Source organism: Malus sylvestris, chromosome 15 (genome assembly GCF_916048215.2).
Source record: "Malus sylvestris chromosome 15, drMalSylv7.2, whole genome shotgun sequence".
Classification (NCBI taxonomy): Eukaryota; Viridiplantae; Streptophyta; class Magnoliopsida; order Rosales; family Rosaceae; genus Malus; species Malus sylvestris.
The window spans coordinates 24,555,418-24,561,417 of record NC_062274.1 but is presented as its reverse complement, the minus strand read 5'-3'; the positions used below and the strand labels follow the sequence as shown (position 1 = coordinate 24,561,417).

The following is a 6,000-nucleotide window of genomic DNA, read 5'->3' as shown; positions in this document are numbered from 1 at the left end:
ATGGGGAATGGACACGTGGTGGATTCCTATAAGCACAGAGAGTTTGGATGTGGACAAAAAACCCAAACACAAACCGAATGGTCGTGCAAGGCCCCACATCCTGCTGGGTCTGAGCCTGAGCCTGAGCCTGAGCCTGAGCCTGATTTAACTGTCCATATCAGTTTGGGGTCCCCTCCAGGACATGAGCCATTAGGGCCAGACTTCTTTAGCAACCTACCAAGAACTTGGGCCATATGATATGGGCTTGTATGACACTAACCAAACTGAATTTAGGTCTCTTAATAAGGAATTTACATAGTCATTATCCAAGCAATTAAGAAAGAAACTCATATTTATTGGGTTTCAAGAGAGGTATTGTCCCTTCAAGTATCTTTGTGTGTCTTTTGATAAATGTTTTGGATGGAGGTCTGCTGTCCCAAAGATGAAGGAGGTTTGGGTATTAAAGATATGTACTCTTGGAATTTAATTAGCCCTTATGGCTCGCCATATTCCCGTTTTTGTTCAGTGATGGGGTGGTAATGTGTGGTCTAAATGGACCAATCCTATTTCCTTCAAGACAAATATTTTTGGAGCCTAACAGTGCCGTCTACTTGCTCATGGAATAGGAGGAAACTTTTAAAGCTTCGTGAGCTTATTAAGCCTTTTATTCATGTTTCAGCGGGCGATGGGTCGTCGACTTTTCTATGGTATGATAACTAGCACTCTTATGGCCTTCTCTTAGACATTTTGGGCAGCAAGGTAGTGTTGGTCTCTAGTCTTCGTATAAACTCTAAGCTTTCTTATGTGAACAGAGCCTCAGAGTGGTGTTGGCCGTTTACTCCAACTTAAATTTCCCTTTCATTCAATCAAATTCCTACAACATTGTGCCTTCTTCTCAAAGTTTGGATTCCTCCTTTTAGGTTCCTAGCAACGACGGTATTTTTTCTTCAGCTTCTATGTGGAATTGCATCAATCCGGTGGCTCCTAAAATTTCTTGGGACCACTTGGCGTGACATAGTGCGCCTATTCGACATGAGTTTTGTGTGGTGGTTAACCATAAAGAATAAATTGACTAAGCTTGACCACACTAGTCAGTTTGCTTCTCGTGCCAATCTTGACTCTGTGTTTTGTGAATATCTAAGTTGGAATATGACGATCATTTTCTTTGAGTGCCCCTTATAGTGAGGTCTTTGGCAGCATGTCTTGATGAGGAGTGGGGCTCTCTAGCTCCACCCTCCTTAGTCTTCTTTTGTGGAGTATGTGGCGGCCCAACGGCGGGGGAAATCCTTTCCCATGGTGGTTAAAAAAACTCTCTCTAGTAGCCACTATATACTGCATATGGTGTGAGTAGAATAATCACATCTCAATAATTGCAAGAAACCCTCGGATACAGTTCTTTAGTTGATCACCAATATGATTCGATGTCGATTGTGCACTTTAAAAGTTAAGCCTTCCACCTTTAAAATGCGGGTCTTCCATAATTGGAATTTGCTGCTCCTTGCGCTCTATGTTTTTTGCCTTCCCCAACATGGATTAGGCTTTGGTTTTCAGGTTTTCCCTTTTGTTAACTGGTGCTTTGGGCCTTTCTTTCTAGGGGTGATTCGGTATGGGATTCCAAACCGAAAATAGGATCTCAAATCCCAAACTGAAAATTTACAGGACTTGTATTTGAAGACCAATCCTGAACTGAAAATTCGGTATTCCCAATTTTCTGGATTCCCAAAATGTTTTCAGCATTTCGGAATGGATTGAGATTGAATTTTAGATTTTGGGTTTTTGGTTTGAAATTTGAGATTTTTGGATTATGAGCTAAAGTTTGGACTTTAGGCCTGAAATTTTGTTGCCCAATTTCATATCAATTGATATTTAAGCTTTTTACCTCATACAAATTTGAAATTTCATACCAATTCATTCATACCAAGTCAAATTAACGTTTCAAAGTTCCAACTACTCAATTTCATACTACTATTTATAATATAGTCTATTGTCAACTATTTAAATCCAACATTCAAATGCATGTAACCAATATATATATATATATATATATATATATATATATATATATATATATATATATATATTCGGTTCGGTTCGGAATTCTAAACCATTGAATATGTAATCCCGAATCTTGTACCGAAAGATTTGGTATGGAGTCCCAAATATTTCGGTATTATCGGTTTGGAAATAAAAAAAAATTCCATATTCTGTGGATAGTCGCTATTATTTTGCAAGATATTTGGCAACTTCTTCGATAAATTTCAAAATTGATCATTGATTATACTTATCGAGAAGCTCATATTGCGGCAAATGAAATGTTGCCTAGATTAACAATACAACCATTCTTGTTTCCGAATGTAATGTTGCCTTGGTTAAAGTGATTTGTATGGATTTAAGATTTGTCAAAGATCCTCTTTGTAATGCTTTTTCAAATTTTTCTTAAAAAACATAACTAGGTTTTTTTATTTTATTTTATTTATTTTTTGTTTTGGAAACACATAATTAGATTTTTTGTTTCTTCCAATCAGCTGTATAGAATGATTCAAAGACTTCTAATATTAAGAAGAAAAACGCCACTAAATTAATAACCAATTTGTACTTTAGTCTTTAGGTCTTTTATTGTGTACAAAATGGTTGATAAGTTTGATCACATATACTTAGACGTTTATTGCTTTCAATTTAGCCACATGCACAACTAAATGTTAAACAATTTTCTACATCGACCGGATGCACCACATGACATGGACATCTATATCATAACATGTATATGGACACACACATATGCTACACATGATATGCATATGCTAGGAAGTAAAATTGCTAAAGAAGTTGAGAAGAACTATCAAGACAAAGTGGTTGGAGAACAATATGGAACAACTTAATTTTTTTAAACAATTGTTTACAAAGCTATAAAACTAGTCACGTTTATTTTTTTCAACATTTTTGTATATATCTCATTTGTTCGCATCCAAGCTTTTTGTTTGGTTCTATGCCTAGATTATTGAACCATGCACATGGCGGCCAAATTTGTTCATGTTTCATGTTTTTCCTCATGAATTCCTCCTGTCCTCTTTGTCTCTAGTTTTGGTCCATTTTTTACTACGAATTCATACCATATCCTTTGAAATAAATAAACAAAAGATATACAATACCACAAAACAGAACCTATACTGTTTATTCATAAACAAACAAATTAAATCATCAGGAGAAAAGAAAAAAAAAAACATCTTCCAATCAATATATAGATATGTAAGGATTTTGTCTCATGTAAAACAAAACCATCTGAATCAGACTATAGCATAAAAAATAAAAAAGAAGTGTTAAAATACAAGAAATTAATAGCAACATAACAACACCAAATTATTTTATTTTTATTTCGCATAATCAAATCCTACAAGCATAGAGACATTCGATTTTGGTTCTACCATGCATCATAAAGGATCACCAATCATTATTTTCATGGATTTTCATGCCTAAACGTTGCTGTGCATAGTTCACAAGCTTCTCAAACTCTTTGGGGTTGTCGATTTGGCCACTACCGTTGAAATCCGATGACTTCATTGCTTGGCGAGCTCTCCACCACCCGAACCAAACCCTCAGGCTGCGAAGAGCCTCCTTCAGTTCCTCACGGCTAATCTGCCCGTTGTGATCATTGTCAAATCGGTAAATCCACGCTTTGAACTCTTCCACCGTCATCTCCTGGTCAGGCTGCACCTGCACACAACACATTATGGCCATAATGGATTGAAGTTTTCTCTACCTTCTGAGTAGAAAATGTCTTGTCCGGAGAAGATGGAAATTATGGAAATGTAGCTAGATGGGCAGGCAAGCTTGGTTTGTTTTGGTTTGGTTTGATTCTCTACTTAGAGTGGATTTAAAGTGGATTTTTAGTAGTGGAGAATCGAATTTAGGCATGTATGGATTGACACTTTTTATTGGCATCTTTTTCCACATCACTAGTTTCTTTAAGGCCGTGTTCTAACTTTATTCTTGCGAGTACGCATGGGATCAACATAGTTAACTAAGTGTAATTATATAAAATGATAGGCAATTATACAGGGAATTGATATCCACAAAACCTCTTTCTCCCGCTTTCACATGTTTAATTATTTATGAAAGAGATGAATAAATCAAAGAGAACCAAACATAAAATAACAAAGACGTGTAAAGAAAGCAAGCAAGTGTTTGACAATCATTTTCAGAATGAAAGTGGATCCACTCAAGACCTAAAAGGTGTGTTTGTTGCACCGGATTAAGTCGGATTGGAGCTTCAGGGACTAAGCTGAATTTGCTTGGCATGGACTAAGAAGTATAAGAATAATGAAGTGTTTGGTACAATGTCGAACTAACTTACGGACTAAATTATTTTCATATACAAATAATCCTTTTATTATTTTCTAACTAATTTATTAGTATTTTATTATTATTAATGTCACTTTTTTTTTTGCCGACTACTCTCTTCCCCTCTCTCTACTTTCCTTTTCCATTTCCTTATCTTCTTCGCATCCAGAGAATTCCTTTCCTTTCTCTTCTTCAACAAGCTTCAATCCCCGCTCCGCCATCCTTTTCCTCCTTCAATCTCTCTTGGTTTGACAAAAATTCCAACTGTTTCGATCCCTCCAGCCCTATCCACAAACCATTCTTCCTATTCATGTCAAATACCAAAAGACCCTTCGTGCTTGACGGACTGGCGCTAGGGGTGGGTTGTGTCTAGCGGCGGTGCGACCGACGAAGACGATGAACTCCTGAACCCTAGACCTTTGGAAGTAGCTGAAGTGGATGATATCAGAGGCGTTGGTGATCGGGTCAAATTCGTCTGGATTTCACTTGAGGACCAGCAAGGCCGTGATTTTCATCTTCTTGATTTTCTATACGCAGGTGTAATCACATAGTCTGTACGATGGCGGGGGAATTAGGGAAGAAACTTACCCGTTATTAGGAAAGAAATGAAGAAGGTGTTGGGATGTGAAGGAGAGGAAGCGAAGGTCTTAGTAGTACCGACGTTTTTGGGGGGACTCGCTAAGACCTCTTAGTGAGCTACTCAGTCCACACTAGTCCCGTTTAGTACTGTTAAACTTAGCCCATGCACAGAACAAACGTTGGACTAGACTAACAAGTAGTCCAGTCTAGTCCAGTAAAAGCTAACGAGGCCAAACAAACGTCCCCAAAAAGTTTATGGAAAGAATATTATTGCGGTGGATACAATTATATAATAAAGTAGAAGAACAAAAAGTACATAATAAAATTGGTTATTCCTTCAAGGCATATGTGACGAAGTTGTTATATACTTACTAATATATTTAGTAATGCAGGAGTTTATAAAGCTCTATGAACTATTGGGTAACTGCCATCTGTAAAATTTGGTATATTTGACTTCATTTGAACATTATTTGATTTCTCGACAGAAATGAATTTTCATTCAAGAGCCATCCATGCTTGAGATTTTTGTGCATCGAAAATATTAACAATATGAGGAAATACATAGGATCTGCTTGAAAATACTTTTAAAATGACCAAAAGAGTTTTACAGTGCTTCTTTGTTAAAAAAAACCTTAAAGTGTTTTCTAGAAGAAGCACCTGACGTGTACTTCTTTCAATAAACACTTTAATTTTTTTTTTTTTTTTTTTTTTTTTTTTTTTTCCAGATAACACTTGGATTCTTAATAAACAAAAAAGAAAAGTCAATGTGTGTTTAATAAAAACATTTTTCACTGAAAATACTTCTAAGCAGAAGTGTTTTTTAAAGAAGTAATTCCAAATGAGCCCATTGTGATTGGGCAGTTGCAAGCATGACTGTTGCATTGAAAAATGTCATCAGCGTTTGATCTTGATGAACATCAATGCACTTGTCTATTTCATTTCTTCAAATTTTTTTAAGTACATTGATATTTTTACACTAAAAGGAGGGGAAGTTCGGCTAAGCCAAATAATGGCCAACCTAATTTGGTATCGAATTCGCTATCCACAAGATTCGAACCTAAAACCTCTCACTGCCAAGTGAAGAGGAATATCAACAAACTGTAG

At 36.3% G+C, this 6,000-nt stretch overlaps 1 pseudogene; it reads left to right on the top strand.

Annotated features, from left to right (window-relative positions):
- Window positions 1–1,608, top strand: LOC126602846 (uncharacterized; annotated as a pseudogene).
- The last annotated feature ends 4,392 nt before the right edge of the window (window positions 1,609–6,000 follow it).